Source organism: Mercurialis annua, linkage group LG6 (assembly GCF_937616625.2).
Source record: "Mercurialis annua linkage group LG6, ddMerAnnu1.2, whole genome shotgun sequence".
Taxonomy (NCBI): Eukaryota; Viridiplantae; Streptophyta; class Magnoliopsida; order Malpighiales; family Euphorbiaceae; genus Mercurialis; species Mercurialis annua.
This window is the reverse complement of record NC_065575.1, coordinates 8,259,495-8,279,550: the sequence shown is the minus strand read 5'-3', so window position 1 is coordinate 8,279,550 and position 20,056 is coordinate 8,259,495. Positions and strand designations below refer to the sequence as shown.

The 20,056-nt window shown below is 26.9% G+C and overlaps 1 long non-coding RNA gene across 4 annotated transcripts; it reads right to left on the bottom strand.

The window, feature by feature from the left end:
- Positions 1–10,890: 10,890 nt before the first annotated feature.
- Positions 10,891–19,291, bottom strand: LOC126685978 (uncharacterized). Of its 4 annotated transcripts, none has more exons than XR_007643767.1 (4): positions 18,153–19,291; positions 16,989–17,072; positions 12,180–12,271; positions 10,891–11,197 (listed from the first exon to the last, which is right to left on the bottom strand). It is a non-coding gene; the product is annotated as an uncharacterized LOC126685978 (long non-coding RNA). The 4 variants fall into 4 exon arrangements; XR_008791075.1 differs by having other exon boundaries at positions 12,187–12,271; XR_007643768.2 differs by lacking the exon at positions 12,180–12,271 and having other exon boundaries at positions 18,153–18,722.
- Between the last annotated feature and the right edge of the window lie 765 nt (positions 19,292–20,056).

Below are 20,056 nucleotides of genomic sequence, written 5' to 3'. Positions count from 1 at the left end.
TTTCTTAAATTTTTATGTTTGTTTGAATTAGATTGTGGAATCTTATTTTGAGTATATGTTCTGTAATTTCATGGCAAATATATAATGAATTAACCTCTTCTAGAATTTTTACATTTGCTGTCAAAATAACGTGTGCTTTTACAAACATTAATTATTTTTACTTTTATATTTTAAAATTTCTTTTCCATTTTTCTAATTATATTTTATGTGATATAAAGGATGAAAAACCACAGGCACATAATCGCATAATAAAGGATGGGAAAGATATTACTCCATGTTTTGTAAGGTATAAAATAACCAAATATGAGATATAAATACGAAGCAAGTACATGAGACCTTTATTTCAAAAGAAATTTGGCACTAGCTCCCACTATAGATCATGTTTATTGGTTTAAATTATTTCTAATAACATATAAAATTTTAAATTTATATTACTGTTACACTTACAAAATTGCCTTCGTTAGTCTAGCAATATAGCTTAATTTATTTAATAATATTCATTATTTTTCAAAATTTTACTTTTAGGTTATATACCCATTAGAATAGAATAAAACCATTATATTTATATAAAATTACTTTTTAGATAAATTCAAAAAAATTAAAAAGCATTTTGCATGAGTTTGTAATTTTAATTTATTTTTTACTTTAAATTTTTGAATAATTTTTTTAATTTATATAGAACTTCTAATGAAAGAGAGAAAAATAAATATTATTCTATTTATTATTGAAATTTTATTAATATTATCTCACAAGAAAATAGTATAAGAGTTTAATAGATCATGTAAAGCTATATTTGTTTTTTTTATCTAATTTGCGTAATAATTTCTTTGTTTAAATATTCAAGAATAATCAATGTCATTTTCATCATGTGAAAATTTAAAACTAAACCTAAAATAAATTATTTTTTTAATTTAAAAGAAATTAATTTGTTATAAAAGTTATTAAAACAAAAAAATCAAAATAAAATGATATTATATTGATCCCGCACAATTGAGTGGGAATACGATTAATCTATCTATCTATCTATATCTATATTCTATATATTATATAATTGAGAGGACCAACGGAGCCCTCTCATTCATTCTCACCAAATAGAGCATTCTCATAGTTTCCACCTTTTTTAAAATTACTTATTTAAATTTATTTAATTTAATGAGTTAGTTTCCAACTTTTTTTAAACTACTTATTTAAATTTATTTATTTTAATGAATTATTTATCTGCTTTAATAAGTTTGTTATTTATATTTATTTAATTTAATGAGTTAGTTTCCAACTTTTTTTAAACTACTTATTTAAATTTATTTATTTTAATGAATTATTTATCTGCTTTAATAAGTTTGTTATTTATATTTATGAGTTTTTAGTTCCCATTATGCTTAAACTACTTATGATGCTAAGTTTAATCATAGTTAAACACTTAGAGATTTACTTTAATTATGTCTATATAAGTTGTGGCAATTTGACGATAACATTAGAAACAATTTCTTTAATCCATTGAAAAGTAAGAGGAGGAGGAGATGTATATGATGTTAATCTCTCCTGTTTTACTATTTTTGCTTTAATGTTGTTTTTTGACGTTTTTAATGGAAGAAACCAGTTTGAAGACCTTGACATCATACGTGCTTGGTACATATGCTGAAGATCGTGCAATAGCTTTGAAGTTGTCTGTAAAGGTGATGAGGTGCTTGCCTTCCCCGGTTGATTTTAAAATTATAAGGTACATGTCAATGGTAACACAGTGTAAGAAGTTTTTGTGTTATATGTCTCATTCCCTTCCTTAATTTTAATTAAAGAAGAAAATTAGTTGGCTAGGTATAACAATTTTTTTATAGGAATTTAATAATTGTGAAGCTAATGTAGCTCCACATTGGTCTAGAAGGAATATAGTTACATTACATGTACACTAATATGCCAACATTACATTGTACACTAATATTTTCACAAAGCATATTCAAATTTAGATCTGCCTTTAATCAGTTGTATGTATTTATGTTTAATATTTTGTGTATGGTCATTTTATTATCTTAAATTTAATCAAATACTGTTTGATAAAATGAGTTGTATTCGGCATTTGTTTTACTTTTATCAATAAATTTTGTGATTTGGTGCAATTGATTTATTCAACAAGTGGTTTTTATGTTTATATGTGAAAAAAGAAATGATTGTTTAGGTTAGCTTGATTGTTTACGTTGCATATGTGCTTTGCCTTTCAACTTTGAAGTGAGTAAGAAGAGAACCAGATTTCAGATATACAAAAATTGTTCATGCGATGGCACTGAATGCATGGCTAAGGTGATGTAGTAGCCATGTTTGATAATTATGCAAATGTCTTATTTACTGTGTTGATCGAAGGAGTCACCAAAAGCATATTGTAAATGACAAACCAATTGTGTTATTTTTGAATAAATGGAAAAATAGCATCAATTAAGTGGTTCATCATCTATGTTGTTCATAAATTTAATACAGGTGGTGTATAGTTTTGCAAACGGCTCAAGTTGATACTTCTTTTTCTGTCTATTTTCTTTTAGTAGTATTAATTGAATATATACTTCTTTTGTGTGTTCATAAGTTTAATTTATATTCTAAAGATAGTTTAAAACATTAAGTAATAAAGAAAATACAGAGTCTGGTTTTCTAAAAATTATATATTCATTAAGTTTTAGTCTAATTAGGAAAAGAGATGTTTTGTAATATTAAATTGATACACGAACATTGTATGCATAAACAAATAAACTGATCTCCATTTCTCCAATAGAATACTTAAGCTATGTAATTTTTTTTAATAAGATGTGTTTTGAATCAATCCCAAAACTTGCCAAATTTATATAAATTAAATTCAGGGGCAAAACCAATTTAAAAATGCAAAAATATATCTAGATGTTCACTATTTAAAAAAAATCTATTATAAAAGATTTTTATTTTGTTTTATTTTATTGGTTACAAGTAATGAATTCATATATTTTTGACATTTTTTGTATCATATTTTTAATAAAATTATTATTAAAATTAAATATTAATTTGATTCCGCGCAAATGCGCGAACTTATTGGCATACACCACGAATTAGATATGAGTTTTCAGTTTCACCTATCACAAAAAAGTTGTCTAACACTTTCAAGATATAATCTATATAATCTATAATTCTATAATAATAATAATAATCTATATATTATATAATTGAGAGGACCAACGGAGCCTTCTCATTAATTCTCACCAAATAAAGCAATTTGATGAGTTCCCACTTTTGTTAAACTACCATTTTTTTATATTATTTTTTATTCAAATTACTATTCATATTGAATAACAAGTCTATTCAAACTAAAACATCAACAAAATCCTTCTAGGTTAAATATTTGATTTATTTCACATTTATAGATAGATATTTTATCGTGAAATAACACTAACATTTTATTTCAAAAAAAAAAAACACTAACATTTACTGTTAGTCCATTTATAAAAAAATTGTCTACCTAATTATAAGCTTTCTGATGATAATGGCGGTTGGAACTTACTAATATTGTTGTCAACTATATGACCAGAAATGTACCTATTTTATATAGAAAAGTATATCAAAATAGTTTATCCAGCATAAACATGGGATGATTGTTTTCTTTAGTATTTCTATGCTCAATATTCATTTATTGAATTTAAACTTCAAGTAATATATGTGGTCTTTAATTAATTATATGACAACATCGCTCTAAGACGTGTCTCTTGAACACTAATAATAATATTCATAAAAAAATTAATAAAGTTTTAAATTTTAAAATAAATAGTTTATGTAATAAAAATTTCATAAAAGTTAAAAAATTGTTTTAAAAATTGGAAATTTATAAAATTATATAATCTAAAAAATTTATATAGATTTTGGAGTTTCTTTCTTTTAAATAATCACAATTTATTTATATATTAAAGTCTATCAAACATTCAATAATAATAAACTGTTTTATTGGATTTCTTTCACGTACGTATCATAATTAAAGATGACATGAATTCATTTTTTATTTCTTTTTTGTCCTCAATAGCTCTGGATTATGTTTTATTATTGATTGTTTTATAAATTGTAGTCGATTAATAAGACTAAAAAGGATAAAAAAAAATTAAGGTTAAAGAGTACCACAACAATTAAATGAGACTTCTTTAAGTGGGATATTACACATGATTAATTTAGATAATTTTTAATTAAAGAAAATAAAAATTTAATAAAATACTTATAATTTAAAAAAATAGTATTTAATTGGTCAATCCAAATATCAAATTATCTAAAGGGTCCAAATTCCTTTACAAGTTCATATGTAGTATTAAAAAAGTCAACATAATACAATACTAAAATTTAAATGAGAACAACATAAATTCACTTATTTATTATTGAGTTTTTTTTTTTGCATAAAATAGTATAAAACTATGTATTCCAAAGCATTTGTATGAAAAAAAAAAAGAGTATGAAGTTATTTTCTATGTAGTAATCAAACACATCTTTTACAATAAAAAGAAATATTAGTGTTATTATAAGAACCGCAACATCATATCTATATTTCATTGATGGTACGTAGCTATATAAATCTTTTGGTAATTTGTGGTAAAGGAAGAAGAAAAAATCATGACAAAATAAAAAAATGAAGATATTAAAACAAAACTATAAAGCAAAACATTAAAAAATTATAAAAAAAATAAATTATAGATATTTAATATTTTAAAATAGTTAATTATTGTAATTAATTTTCATTTTACTTAATTTTATTAATTTGTAGATTATAAATTTATTTTGACATTTTGAAAATTAAATTCTTTAAGCAAAATATTATTTAAATAGATTCCGCGCAAATGCGCGGGCATACGACTAGTATTATATAATTGAGAGGACCAACGGAGCTCTCTCATTGATTCTCACAAATAGAGCATTCTCACAGTCTCCAATTTTTTTAAACAACTTATTTTTATTTTTATTTATATAAAACATCTACTCCTAATACTATACAAACTCTCACCAAACTACTACTATTGTTCGTATTGTAATTTAACTTAACTAAAAACACTGAAACATATATAATCATTGCCAAAATTTTCAACTTCAATCAGTAAACCATGTAATGAAGTTAAAATGGATCACAATCCACAAATACATTATTAGCATATTATAATTACTGCATGATATTCTTTGACTACTAAATACAAAAATAAAGATAAATTATACATGTATTTAGATAAAAAGTTTTGTTTTAATACATCTTGAAGCTTTACATGCCAAACAACTTTAAGATTTAAATTTAAATTAAAAATTAAAAATTTGACAATTTTTTAATATTCTAAATTTAAATTATAAATTAAAAATTTGACAATTTTTTAATATTCTAAATAAATTAAATATTAAATAAATTATTTGTTAAACTGAAAAACTAATAATTTTTTTTGATTTATTCCTATATTCTCTGCCATTTTTCCAGCACAGCTCTTATGTTCTACGATTTTTTATACTTTTATTTTGCTTAAATGGATAGTTACATACACTAGCTTTGATAGAATGGTCTTTCTACATAACTATACCCATTTGTTTTAGCTTTATTAGTTTCTCAGTTCTAGGAATAGAGCATTAGTTTCTTTAGTTCTTACAGAAAATGTTTAGACTATTTTCACAGAAATGGGAATAGGAATGTCCACTATTTGAATAATTGAATTAATCAATTAAATCAAATTAAAATTTTGATTTGCTTCGGTTTTTTATTAATTCAGTTTGATTATAGTTAATAATTTTCAAATACAATTATTAATTTATCATGTTCGGTTAATTTGGAAAATATACATGATATTGTTTTCATGTATTTTCTTTAAAAAATAAGATATTTTTTTAAAAAAATTACACAACTTCGATGTGATTTTTTCTTTTAATTAACATCAATATAATTTTTTTAAAAATTAGTATTAATATGAATTTTGGGTATTTGGGTGATAAACAATCATTTCAAATAATTCTTTCGGTTTGGTTATAACTTGATTATATAATATTGCAATTTATGGTTATGGTTGTTAAAACAAAATTGACGATCGTACTTTCAATTTGGTTAGTAAATTAGTTCTCACTTTGTGTATATTTTATTGGCAAAATGAACTTATCTACTCACAATTATAGTCTTTTTACCGAATATATCATGATCTTTGAAGTTTGCCAATTCGATATGTCATTTAGTCAATCTTTACCAAATATATCCAAGACTCATTTGGATTTTACCAAATATACTCAAATATATTCAAGTCTTTGGTATATTGGCAAAAATTGAATAGATGACGGATCAAACTGGCAAACTTTAAAAATTATGGTATATTTGGCAAAAAAATTATAGTTGTGGGGAGATACTTTTATTTTGCCTTTTCTATTTTGTCAAATCATAAAATCGACATATTTTTTTATTGGAAAAATAATGATGTGGCTACCGACCAATGTATATTATAATGTTTATGTCGGTATTTTTCACCGAAAGATAGTTTGGTATTTTGAGACGGCTAAAAAACCATTTTCATGAATTTCTAATTTAGATAATTTAAAACAACGATTATTAATAAATAATTACTAATATATATTATATATGAATCTGATAATTTAAATATGGTGGACTCTACATTTTTGTTAATGTCTATATATTTATTTAAAATTAAGTTGGGTTATTTTAATAATTAAATTTCAATTTATATTATTCATTTATGAGAAATATACAAAGAAAATAACAACAATAATTTTTGTCACCAGAAAAAAATAATAATTTTATAAATATAAATCAAATTAAAAGTATTTAGTAAAAATTATTAAATATTAAAAAAATTAATTTCTTTAAAAGTTAAGTGTTAAATTGAGTTATCAAACACTTAACTTTAGAGTTGAAGATGTTTGATAACTCAATTCAACTTTAGAAAATCAAATAAAATATTAGAAAATCAATACGATGCAATGCTAGAATATAAAAAATCTAAAGATAATGCTCTATCGAATATTATAATTATCGATATTGTTTCGTAATAAAAGTAGTACAAAGATTTTGTAATCTAAACCACTCTTATAAAAGAAGAAATAAATATGCTACCTTTGTCTGAGTAGGTATTAAACACATGTTTTATAATATAAAAAAATAAGTCTCACAAAAAAATTTAATTTTATTAATAGTTTTAAGATAACCATATCACACAAGCATATTCGAGGAAGATAATAAAATATGAAAAGTTATGCTATCTGGTTCATATTTTATCATTATAAGTAATTGCATGCAAATTTTCGAGAAAACATAAAAACAATTATGGGAAAGAAAAAGATTAAATTCCGACAAAAAAAATATATAAAATATAAAATGCATCAAATACCAATACTTTAAAAACTTTATTGTTAAAATATTGATAGATTTTTTATTTTAGTAGTTTCACAATTAGGATTTTTTAAATATTTTTTTGTATTAATTGTTTTAAAAAAATTCATACTTAGGTTAAGTATTAACTTGATTCCGCGCAAATGCGCGGGAGTTTGTATTGCGATAGGAATATATGTTTGAGATAAATTCAAATACTATAACATAGTAATCTTCAAAAATGAGACAATAAAATGTAAACATTAAAACAAATATAAATATAAAGGTAAATAGTTTATCAAAAATTCATTAAAAATATTAAAAATAAAAGAAGTGTTTTAAAAAAGGTGGAAACTATGAGAATGCTCTATTTGGTGAGAATCAATGAGAGGGCTCCGTTAGTCCTCTCAATATATAATTGACAGGATCAACGGAGGCCTCTCATTCATTCTCACCAAATAGAGAATTTCTGTTAGTTCCCACCTTTTTCAAACTACTTATTTTAATTAAATTTTATAGTTCTTTTAATTTACACTTTCAACTTATATTAGTATTTGTTTAAACTTATAACTCTACCTTTTTCAAACTACACTACTAAAAAACAGCAATTTACCAACAGATTTTACCGACGGATCAAATTTTAATTTATATTAATATCTTAATCTATTTATTAAATAAGTATTTAACAGTTGAGTTGTTATGAAGTTCTCAAGTTTTATTTAAACACAATTTGTTTAATTTTAATTTTAGTCTTTATAAACTCTACCGATTCACTTTTTGATGAATAGCAATTCTACTCTATCATAATAACCATTATATTCTACTGGTGAAACTAATAAAAACTTTTCTTTTTGCAGCATAATTTGATACAGGTAATGAATATACTAATATGGTTTTGTTCACATTCATGTGCTATACATACACATCTAAGGTCACTGAAGTACTTGATAGAATGGAAAGCCCGTGTGTGTATGTACATATTATAATTGGATCTAAGTTCCTTGCTAGAGCATACATGTAAATGGACATATTCAAAATAGTGCTGGTACAGGTAATCTCTATGTACCATTAATCTTATCTTCCTTTATTATTTATCTCTCACAATTTTATGATTTTCTTCACAAATAGCTTTACGGTGATTGTGTTCGAAGTTCTTTTTTCATTGATTTTTAATTTAATCTGTAAACTGCTTTTGTTTTGCTATGTCCTTTGCCTGCTTGGTCTTCTAAAGTTTGTTTCTTTTTCTATATCCTGAAATTTTTTTCCTTGTATTCAAGGAAAACGGAATATGAAAGATAAAAATTAGACATTATTTCAATGAAAATATACTAAATTAGAAAAAAAAATATTTTTAAGATGAACCACTTTTACATTAGTTAATCCCATTATTGAAAAATAAGAAAATTTTCATACGGAAGAATTCCACAACGGATAATTCCACAATTTAAAAGAATAAAATTCTTACTAAAGGGATATGTGAAAGATGGAACTAAATAAAATTAGTAATTTGATGTATTATAGTCACCATGTTTATGCATTGATTAGTTTCTATTTTTTAAACAAATAGTTACGCCGGATTACTTATTATCATAGAGACGTGATACTAAGATACCTTAATTAAATAGTGAAAAAATTCAAATATTATTTTTAAAAATCATTCAAAAAATAGCTATGAATATTTAATTTTTTTATAAATTTATATCTAATATTTTGTTATTAAAATTTACTGTTATTATTGTTTGCAGGAAAAATAGTTCAAAGATATCACAAACTATATTACTATTGCATATGTGATGAATTAATGCATAAATAAATGAAAATGTTATTGTAGTCAATTGTAAAGAATCAAAATCGCACAAACCACTTTCATGAATACTGTAAACTACTGAGAACCATGATATTCGATTTATATTTTAATACGAGAAGTAGCATTATGCACAAAATTCCAACAAATATATATAATAGATATTCTATATTTTAAAAATAAGTATAACTAAAATTAATAAATATTTTTTATTTTATTTATTTACATATTATTCAATTTTACTTTTTTGGCATTCTTTGTATTAAAATTTCTCAACAAAATTATTATTTATATTAAATGAAATATAGATTCCGCGCAAATGCGCGGGCGTACGACTAGTATTCATATAATTGAGAGGACCAAAGGAGCACTCTCATGAGTTCCCAACTTAGATAAACCACTTATTTAATATTTAAAACTCATTATTAATAGACAATTCGCATTAGTATTACAACTTGAATAAAATAAACATTTTTATAGTCTCCAACTTTTTTAAACTTTTTCAATTTTATTATTAGATAATTATCATTAATTTTTAATTTAATAAACTATTAGACAATTATCGTTAATTTTCAATTTAATATAATCTATCTAATAGATTAGAGATTTTGTTCATCATAAACATGTAATTCTATAGCAGTCCCTCACAAATTTTGTGATTCAAGCTCAAATAATTTAATATAATTTTATTGTAGTCCATGAATTTGACCAAATTGTTGACCAAATTGTTGACGTAATTCTATTGTAGTCCCTCGAAAAATTCTGATCATGATATCCTTCTGTTCATCATAAACACATAATATATAATGTATTCATATTGTCCTTAATTTTTTTTCTTTTCTCTCTTGCATCATAACATCTAAACTCTGGAAAAAAAAATTAAATGTATAGAAGGATATTGTTTATCACTATGGTAAACTTTTCTAAAGTTCTCTTTTAATCACAGATTGAAAGAAAATAAATTAGAGTTGAGTTAAGATGAATGAATGTTGATATTTATAATTGTTAGCATTCTTATGAATTTATAATTTGTATAAATAATTTATTTAATTTTTTTATTGTAAAGTTCTAATTAATGAGATCTTCTCACAAATTTATAATTTATATAAGTTCTCAACTCATATGAATTTGTATGATCAGTTCCATCATTTATATAAACTTTAAATTTTTACAAACAAATTTTTTATTTCATTTTAATTTTAATTTATTTATTATAAGAGTTATTACTAATGGAGCATTATCTTGAATTTCCAATTTATATAAACAACTTATTTAGTTTTTATTATTTATTTTGTATAAAAATTTATTACTTTTAACGTTATTTGATTTGTTTCTATTGTAAAGTTATTATTTCTAAAACATAATTTCAATTGAAGTTTAAATAATAACCTAATGAGTTTAAATTGTAAAAGTTTTGAATTTATATTTAACTTTTTTTTATAATGATTTTATTAATTATTTCTATTAATAATTAATCAAATAAAATAAACATAAAAATAAAATATTAATGACAATTTTACGCAAATTGCGTGAGTACACGACTAGTTACTCCATGTTGCTGACATGTTAACATATCAAAGAGTCTTATATCCTAATCTTTATTAATTCTATTCTAATTAGAATTCTAACTCTGCTATATCAAATAAATAAATTACATAATTATTATAGTTTAATTAGAATTTTAATCGTATTATATCTAATTAGGTGTCACGAACCAAAATCGAGGGCCGCGACCGGCGCTAGAGAATGAGAATTGTAGTTCCGAATCCCGTAGCAAGCCTGAAATTCACTATAAATTTTTCGCAATTATGTTATAACACGGAAGCATTTAATTATGAAAACATTACTAGCCATTTTATAAACACTGACTATGTATATCTAATATTGTTATAATATTCATTTTATACACAACAGCAATTATAAACATTTTCCAACACTATAACATTATCCTAGGTCATGACTGGTCACACAATGTACTACTGCAGCGGTCGCGGAAGTCGAACTGTACATAGCTAAACAAACTTCCGGCAAATTGATGGACTTGTAGTCACTCCAAGTCTAGGTACCTGAAATGTTTTAAAAACCACGGGGTCAGCTTAAGCTGAGTGAGATATACCTTACTAACGGTATTATTACAAAATAACATCGCAAATGAAAATCATTTATTCAAACAAACATAATATCATTATATTACAAACAAAGAATTGATCCGATAGAAACCTTAATCTTAAACTCCAAACCTTTCCTAACATGTATCGTATTCATATCAAATCAATTTGATCCAAGTGGTACGGTCCCGAGATAGTTCAACCGAGTTACTCGTTACCACGTGGCATAGTCCCGAGATAGTTCAACCGAGTTACATCATGCCACTGCTTAATCCCAAGGTGTGAGTCCCGAGATAGTTCAACCGAGTTACTCACCAGATACGGGTCCCGAGATAGTTCGACCGAGTTACCTCGTATCTGCCAAAATTATAATCCTCCTTTCCGATACCCAAACATATTCCATTTTATAATCATATATTGAGCTCATGTCAAATAATTCTAAATACAGACATCTAGACTCTTACAAACACCGGTGATCACACGGCCTATTGACGCCCAATAGGTAGCTTGTTTCTTCGGATCACACACCAATTTCAAACATAGAACAAATAGCAATAAACGATATACAAAATATCAAACATAGAACAAACAACAACCAAAACACCACTCAATTTGATCCAACACCAAATATGTAATTCATTCTCAAATATATAATAAATCAATTCACAATTTAATTATCAAACATAAACTAGTAATATATATATACTCGTGTGTATATATATATATATATATATATATATATATATATATATATATATATATATATATATATATATAATAAGTCATATTCTGTGTATCTCACGGTAGAATAACCATTTAATTCATATAATTTCAAATCACAACAGTTATTATATAATGCGATGTATTTTTATAACTTATAAATAAAATATTTTATAATATACTAATAGCGTAATAATACGCGAGAGTAAAGTATACTCACTCCTTACTTTCCAATCCAAATCATTTACACGCATTAGTTTTGGCCGAATACTCCTAGACCAAAACCGTCGATCCCGTCGCCTCTCGGTTTGTCTGTCACAAACGAGGTTCAAAAATGCATTTAAATTAAATTGGCATTATAAAATCAAAACTACTAAATTAATATCTTAAGTTAAGTTCCCTTAACTTCAACCTATCTATAACGCTCAATTTATCCCTTAGAATCCTCTCAAACGTCCAAATTCACTTCGTCGCGTTTTTACGTCAATTTTGCCTTTTCGTTTTTAAATCTCAAAATGCTTAACCTTAATATATTTTTCCTTAGCATTTTGAGTTTAAAACAGCAAATACAATTCTTAGTGTCCTTACTTTAGGTTCACCCCTTTGACCTTAGTCGAAACGCACTTAATTCGCTAAACGTTATCTATTGATTCTTGCTCGGTTTAAACACGATACTAAAGCAACATTTGAAATTCGTTTAGCATAAATATTACACTAAGTCATTAACATTATTATCAACTTAGGACATCCCTATTACACCTTCTATAACCATTTTACTTATTTATTTTGATATCACATTTTTAACATAAGTTTCGTCATTTACGTTCTATGTTTAAAACGCCAATTTTATGGTTACTCTTTTAACGTTTTAATCGATTTAAATCAGCCTATAACTCAATATAATTACCTATATATCAAATTCTAATAATTCCATAATACCTAGCCAATTCCAACTACAACTCATTAACATATTATTCTAAAAATTGCTTTTACGTCAAGTTTGATTCCTAGTTTCGTAACTCCGTTAACTATCGAAACAATTACGCATTCGAACACGAACGGAGGGTGGCATCAGCCCCCTCCCCCTCAACTCAGCCCTCCCCTGTTTTGACAAGGGAGGGGCCGGCCAATGCCCTGGTGCGTCGCACCAGGGCTGCTGCTCACGGCAGCAACTCACCGTGCTTCGGCACGGTGAGAAATCCGGCCACCATGGCTGGAAAACAGCCACCAAACACCCTTTAATCTCACCAAATCATCAACCCAAACACAACTCTCACAACCTCACTCAACCACCCTTAATTTTAGTTTAAACTTAACCAAAATCATGCCAAAACTATTAATTCTAAGCTTATAACATCACTTTCAACAATTATCACCAAAACAGAAAATTACAGCAGAAACCCTAACCTTAAGATGAGATTTATACCTTGATTTATTGGGCTCAATCAGTAGGTATGGTTCTCCTCTTTCCGTTGCCGCAAGAATCGACCAAAACCGAGCTAAAACGAATAAGTTATGGTGAATTGAAGTTTGGTTTTCATATGGAGTTGAGAAGATGAAGATGGTGAGAGTTTGAGCTGAGAAAATGGGTGTATATTCTGATCTTAAATCATATAATTAACTATATATATTTATGGCAAAAATGCACTTGAACCCTTAATGAAGCCACCTTCTCAACATTTAGTCCTAAACTTTTCCTTTACTCAATTTAGTCCAAAAATCACTCAATCGTTAAATCTCGATTAATTTCGTATTATTTATGTCCAAATAAATAATACTCTTCCGCCAACTCACTATTTAGACTCCGCTAATCGATTTTGCCAAATTTTGGCTAAAACGCTTAATTTTCCAATTTGAGCGAAAACGACGATTTCCGTCACTTTTTCATCCTTATTTTTCTTTTATGAATATTGATATCCAAATTATCAATATTATTTTCTTAATTACTGATTCCCTTCAATAATTTATTTATTTAATATTTTTCGGACAATAAAATTCCATTTTCTAATTTTTTGGGGACTTGATCTTACTTTTAATTCCAACTTTTCCTTCGTCCCGTTTAATTAATTTAGGCATTTCAAATATTGAAATTCCTTCTTTAAATTTCAATATCGACCTATCCTCGTTCTTAATTACTTAATTCCTTCGCTAACTCCTTTTTCTAGTCGCTCTGACTATTAATTTAAATTGCGTTGCTCACTTCGGCAACGTCAAACGTACGGGGTATTACATTAGGACTCTAAATATAATTAATCAATGATCAAAAAACCTTTATTTAATAATATATTAGGAAGGATTGTTCAGTAATTTTGCATGTCTTCCCCTCCATCCGTACTTTTATATATAGTATAGGTGAAGGGCATGTTTGAACCACGTGCCAAACATTAAAGGCATATTTGAACCACCTCAAAGTTTAATAAGCCACGTCAGATTTCACCTAAGTAAGAATTGACGGTTTTTAAAATGGTGTTAGAAAGAGGGGTTTACTTGAGCTGTTTTTTAAACGTTAAATGTGTTTTAACACCTTTCCAAACATAGAGGGTCAATCTACTCCTCATGTCAAACACGGAGGGCTCATTTAACCCTTTTTCCTCAAAAAATCAACGACCAACAATTGTTTTTGCACAATCTAAGTAGAAGGAGAAATAGAATAGGAAAATGAAAAATAGCACCAAAAAAGGAGGCCTAATTACTTAAAAAAACCTCCACCTTATAATATTTTTTTGTTTATATCCTCACCTGAGAAAAAGTTCATTTATACCCTATTTTCGATTTTTCGTTTTCATCTCTACCCTAAAGCATTAACTTGAATTTTTTTCATTTAAAAAAAATTAAAATATTCCTTCATTTTTTAACCTATATTCTAATTAGACTTCATTGTTATTAATAGTACAAAAATACTTTCTTCTTTATAAAATTAAACTAATAATAACTATTTAATTTATATTAATTATCAATAATTTTTTAAATATAAAACCGTAAAAACATATAATTTTTTATAAAAAAAAAATATTTTTCAGTCCGAAGGAGAAGGAGGAGCGATCTGCTCCTCCTTCATGTGAAGGAGCGATCTGCTCCTCCTTCGGACGAAAATTTTTTTTTTATAAAAAATTATATATTTTTACGGTTATGTATTTAAAATTGATAATTAATATAAATTAAATAGTTATTATTAGTTTAATTTTATAAAGAAGAAGGTATTTTTGTACTATTAATAACATTAAAGTCTAATTAGAATATAGGTTAAAAAATGAATGACTATTTTTTAAAAATAAAATTAAATGAAAAAAGTTTAACTTAATGCTTTAGGGTAGAGATGAAAACGAAAAAATCAAAAATAGGGTACAAATGAACTTTCTTTTAGGAGAGGATATAAACGAAAAAATGTTATAAATTGGAGGTTTTTTAAATAATTAGACCAAAAAAGAAACTGTTTTACAGAAGTCCAAATCCAAAATCATCTTTTTTTTTCTCATAGGCAAACTTCACTAGGTGTCACGACCCGATTTCTCGAGCCGCAACCGGCGCTAGGGAATGGGAGTGGTAGCTCCGAAACCCGTAGCAAGCCTAAAAACCTGTGTAAATTTTTCACAAATCAAATCATATTTCATATATTAAAATACATGTGACCCCATTTACAAATAATATCAGAGTTAAAAACGCGTTATACAAAATTCTAGTTAAAATATCTAGACTACTGCGGACTGCTAGAATGAAAACCTTCTTTTTCTTCTTATACAAATGACTTCCGAGAATTAAAACTTCGGAAGCTTAACTCTTCAAATCATATCATACCGTCCCTGAAAAATGGGAGGAGCAACGGGGTCAGTATAAAACTGAGTGAGTTCACCAAATTACACGCAATATCACATAAAGGGTTAAAACATTTGAAAATCCATTTTATATATAGAAAATACTCTTTTGAAATCATATTGCATACCCTCTTTACTTTCCTTCATATCTTTTTGTTTATTTCATAAACTTATAGTTTATACGTATTTGACATCTTCAATTTCTTATTATGGTTTTGATATTTTTCTTCTCTCGTTTTGTTTCATTAGTTTTCGACCGAATCTTAAATCTTAGTTTATATCATCATGATTCTAAGTCGAACTAAATCATTGGCAAGTCTCTTGTGACTTGATCCTTATGGTTGGGTCCCGAGATAGTTCAACCGAGTTACCTTCAACCATATGGTACAGTCCCGAGATAATTCAACCGAGTTACTTGTACCATTTCTCAATCCCAAACGATCGATAGGAGTCCCGAGATAATTCAACCGAGTTACTCCTTAGACACGGGTCCCGAGATAGTTCAACCGAGTTACCTTCGTGTCTACATTCGGACTCTGCACCCTGCAGGTCTTTTGAACTTAACTGTCGATTCATATGATTCCTATTGACATTTAATAGGAAAGTTTATTCCATATTGCTTCACGATCTTGTCTCGTACAATTTCTCGATGTATACTTACTTTTTATTTCGTATGAGTCCCAAGGACTATTATCGAGAATGGATGGGATACAGGTCCCGGGATAATTCTACCGAGTTTAACCTTGTATCTCAGTTCTTATTATTGGGTGTACCATAGTACAATTCTCGTTTTACGTTTACTAATTGATTTTGTATTTTTCGTTCTGTTATATTGATCCTTTATGGACCATGGCATGCACATTACAATCTACACGCATACATCTATCACACGCACGTATGGGTATTTATTATGTTTGACAGTACATGTCGGAATGTACTATATTTCCTTATTCATATTTGATTCGATACTTGTAATTTATTCGATGTTCGATTTCATATTGTATAGCTTTACCCTTCCCCGGTATTTAAATAAGTATATTCTCTTTGTTTATTTATGTTATTATGAAAATAACATAATACGATAAACATGTATTTCAAAACATATATACGTAGTACATTTGCAAACATACATTTCAAATATATAAATATTCATATAGCCTTTCGTATGAAAATACGCGGCTTTATGAATATTGACGAGTAATTTAAAGTGTACTCACCACTTGCTATCCAAATTCTTCAAATAAGCACAACGATATCTCAATCCGTTCGCCTCGAGCCGTATCGATAGTCACTCGTCCGGTCTACGCAAATATAATAATAGCAAGAATTAATAAAATTCAAGCTATATCTATTTTCTAAAAAGTTGGTTTTCTAGCCAACTTTAACTATTAAAAACGCGTACTTAAAATAGTCCGACCCCTAAATAAAATCGACATTCTTAAAGTTTAGAACGTCGCCTAAAACTTTAGTTTAGGTCTCGGACCATGAAATACCCCTGAAGGTGTCGAAAACAAGCTTCGAAGTTAATACTTTGGGCTGTCCAGAAAATGCAGGACAGCTCTGCGCGACGTAATATCCTGCCTTAAACGAGCAGTTTAGAGTCCGATTCAGCAAAATATTAAACTTAGACATTTATAGTTAACATCCTTAAATTTCCGTACCAGCAAACGGAACTTAATTTGGAATCATACAGCCCGAGATATTGCCTTTGCAATATCGCTGTTTGCAAGACGTTTTATGCAAAACGTCAATTCAATTCGGAACTTAATACACAACAAGACTAACCTATTGATACCGAATTATAACCTCAACATAATTCAGACACCTCGATCAAGTCATCTCTTAACAAATTATTCAATTCATTTCAAACCATTTTTCTACTTGTCTATGCAAATATACGTATCGGCATAACCATCGTTGTGCATAGCACGGCTGCCTACACCGACTACAGCCAAAGATTTATTCAATTAACCTATCAAATGGCCATATTTTTCTCTGAACATTTTATGGCACTTATATAACATATATTTCTAAGTGCATACCAAAAATTAGGCCAAACTAATGTGTTTAAGGTCCTCAAATAATTAACTTACAGCAGCAGCCTTATACAATTTACAAACAGAGCATTAGGTGCTATTTAATTTTTATCTCAATATCCGAATTATGAAAAATTCTGAAATTTTTTATACACCAACTTAACTCATATACTCAGAACATATAAAAATTCCAGATCAAACAAACATTTCTAAGTATTTCGAAAAATTCTAGTTGTAGACAGCATCAATTCAACACCAAACCAGAAAATCCAACTTTAAACTTAACCAAAACTCCACTCAATTCAATCAATTCATTACCAAAAGTCTAAAATTATGAATTTATACCTTTGTTTGATGGTATAACCCTTTGGCTGAATGAATTCCTCCATGAACAACCATCAAAATTCCATAATCATAGCTCCTAATCATCATACATAACCAAACAACCATTTTCATCAAACTTTAACAAAAACCGAAATATTAAAACCTGAAACCCTAACTGTAATTTGAGTTTATTATCTCAAATTGAAGCTATAGATCTGTAGATAATTATTTTCTCGTTCCGTGGCCGCAAAAATCGTCCAATTTGGACGAGAAACGAGTTCCGTAGCTCGTTTTGAAATCAAACACTCCATTTTCACTTCTCCATAGCTTTTCTCTCTTATCTCTTCTTTTTATTTCTTTTTGAATCATGAAGGAAAATCTGAGAATATATCTCATTCCCTTAGTAAGTAAGTTGTTGATTAAAGTCCAATTAGGTCCTTTAAATTGCCACCTCCTCACTACTTAATCCTTAACTTTTCTTTCGTCCGATTTAGTCCATTAATCCTTTAATCATTCGATTCTCGATAAATTCCATATTATTTATTTCTCAAATAAATAACATTAGTCTCACATCTTATAATATCACTTTATAATAATTTACTTTGGTAATTTTAGCCAAAAACGCTCAAATTTCCATTTTGAGCTAACTTGCACTTTTCTCACTTTTACGTCCAATTTTCATTCTAATAACTATCGATAACAACTTTATCGATATTATTTTCTCATTTTGAGAAAATAGAGTAAGGCACAATTTCCTCCGAAAGTTTGTGGTTAAAAGTCCACTTTAGTCCTTAAAGTGGCTAATTTGCACTTTAAACCTTATTCTTAACTAATTGTCAAACTATCTTCTAAGACGCTTTCATATACTTACGAAACTTGACGATCGTTTATTAATAATATTTCATGGACCTTAGCGTGAATATTATTAGTTCGGGCTTTCCAACGTATTTTATTTTTATTCTACTTCCTTTCTTTCTAATTCCGTTCAAATCCAATTCATCGCATAATAATTTTCCATTTAAAATTATTATTTTATGATAATTCCAATAGACCCACTTCGGTCTAAGTCCTTATTATCCAATCTTAATCTGATATTCTCGTTCTTAATCTTTACAATTATGCCTCGTGGCACTACACGTAATACCTCAAAAATTTAGGTTATTACACTAGGTGAAGTGTAAATTAGTAACTATGTACATATGGACGATTTCTCATTAATAATGAGTCAACCATTCAAAAAGTAACGATGATACTGTCAAAGAGTCATCTATTAGGGCTTTTTAGCCACCAGATGGGCCACCCAAATACACTTATAGTGTATAAAATAAATTTAAAATTTTTAAAACCCAAAAAATTAGGCTAAAAATATTTCATCTCATAAATAAAATTGCAGTTGCATAAATTCAGTAACTTTTACTTAAAAATGAGATAAAATTATACATGAATATACGCCTTAATTTTCGGAGCTTTTGCCACAATTGAAAAAGCCAACTTTTGCCAAAATAAATAAAATAATTCTGCCATCAAGTTAAGTCTATAGTAATTTTGTTTTATATATTTTGTATTTTATCCATTTATCATTATTGGACTAAAACGAAATAACCATAGAAAAAGCCATTAATACATAAAATAAAATAATAATAATTCTTTTTCCAAAAAAACTCTATGACAACAATCGAATTTTCCAAGATCATAACAATATCTATATCATTAATATTAACTCTGTGTAACTATAGTATAAATATTTAATTTTATCAGTAACACACATTTATATATATATAATACCCATATAATATTAAAAGAGATAGTGTACAACTTTCTATTTCTATAGAATCTTACTATGTGTATACTACAAATCTTAGCATACCAATCATTTTAACTTATGTGTAATAATAAATAAATTACACCAAAGAAAAATTGTTTAA